Source organism: Rhinolophus sinicus, chromosome 2 (assembly GCF_057876585.1).
Source record: "Rhinolophus sinicus isolate RSI-liver-muscle chromosome 2, RSI-T2T, whole genome shotgun sequence".
In the NCBI taxonomy this organism is placed as follows: Eukaryota; Metazoa; Chordata; class Mammalia; order Chiroptera; family Rhinolophidae; genus Rhinolophus; species Rhinolophus sinicus.
Window position 1 is genome coordinate 7,053,388 of NC_142502.1, and position 2,090 is coordinate 7,055,477.

A 2,090-nucleotide genomic window follows, 5' to 3' on the forward strand; every position below is an offset into this window, starting at 1 on the left:
CCATTTAAAGCTACTACCGTGTTTCCCCGAAAATAAGACCTACCTGGACAATCAGCTGTAATGCGTCTTTTGGAGCAAAAATTAATACAAGTCCTGGTCTTATTTTACTGTAAGACCGGGAATAATATTATAAACATAACATATAATATACATAATAAATATAGTATCATGTAATACCAGGTTTTGTATTAATTTTTGTTCTAAAAGATTAATCAGAGCTGATTGTCCAGCTAGGTCTTATTTTTGGGGAAAGAGGGTACCTTTTCTTTCCGGGGAAACTATCCAAACAATAAAAATTTGTGTCCGGAGTAGTTTGACTGAGGGAGATGGTTTGCCATCATGGCTGGAACTTCACTTCGAGGAAACAGTAACAGCTAACATTTACTGAACAGTCACTACACACCCAGTGGTAGGTAAGTAAGCACAATACATGTATTAACTTATTACTGAACGCTCTTTCCAGGGAAAAACTAAGCCACAGAGAGATTAAGTAGTTCACCCAAGCCATGAGGCAGGCAAGTAAGAAAGCAAGCATTCAAACCCATTAGCTCCAGAGGCCACCTTCTCAGCCTGGATTATGATTTACCACCTGTCTCATCACAGACATACTGGCAAATAAAGTATTCAATTCCAGAAACTAAGACTATTGACTCTGCACAATCTTAAATTCTCACTGCCCAAGTTAATCATACATTAATGTAGATTTAACAGAAATGTGAAAATTGGTCATGACACATGATAGGTGTATATTTAATTTATAGTCACAAAATTATCACTTTAAAAATTAATTTCTTACTGCACAACAATCATTACTTAATACCAAATGAAATTCATTTTTGTTTAAATTGGGCAAGTAAAAGGACACACATGACAAAAAACAAAAACCAAGTACTTGATAAATTAAGAGAATATTTAGTATTTTAGTACAAACCAAAATGTCTATCATTACCAAACTTATTTCAAATTGTATAGGCTTTCTTACCTGAAGACTGCACAAAAGATTAATCAAGACAGGAAGAGCAGTCTTTAAATGTCATATAAGAAAAAACTCGCACGTTAGTTAAACCAGCAAAAACACAGGTGTTATTATCAAGTAAGTTGTACCTCAGTTTCAAGTGTCATAACTCCATTTCTGAGGTTCCTTGATTATAATTAAAACAAGGTATTTTGCTTTCAGCAAAAATCACATTTCATCTCAATCACATATATGAAAAGCTATAGATTCTGTAGCTTTCAAGACTATAGACCTTGATACTTAATATTTAAAATGACAGGAAACAAACTTTGAGCCTTACATCTTAAAAACATTTTCTCCTTCATTCTAACACCCCACACAGCCTTCCTATGTATATTAGCAGACATATTAGTACAAATCAGTACGTTACCCCCAAAATAAGACCTAACCACAAACAAGCCCTAGCATGATTTTTCAGGATGCTCGTAATATAAAATAAGCCCTACCATGTTTCCCCGAAAATAAGACCGGATCTTGTATTAATTTTTGCTCCAAAAGACGCATTAGGGCTTATTGTATATTACGAGCATCCTGAAAAATCATGCTAGTGCTTATTTTCTTAGTCTTATTTTCAGGGAAACACGGTAGCACTGGCCAATATTTCAAAACAAACACCAGTGACTACACAGATATCCTAATTACCTGAAATTTCACAAAAATAAATTCTGCTTTTCAATTAAAACCTAATAAAAGTTGACTATTTTCCTTATACTTTTCTGTATTTTCTATTTTATAACATTTATAAAAATTACGTGCACAATCAAAACTGACGCCATGGGGGCGACTGGTTAGCTCAGTTGGTTAGAGCATGGCGCTCTTAACAAGGCTGGTGGTTCGATTCCCACATGGGCCACTACGAGCTGCGCCCTCCACAACTACATTGAAACAACTACTTGACTTGGAGCTGTTGAGTCCTGGAAAAACACACTTAAATAAAAGTTTGAAGAAAAACCCCGATGCCATGGACTTAAATTTCACTTTGTGGTATGATACTGAAGGATGAGTAGAAATTAAGCAATTCAATTAAAATAACAAGTGCTAAACACACAAAAATAAAAAAAGAACAACTAATGCA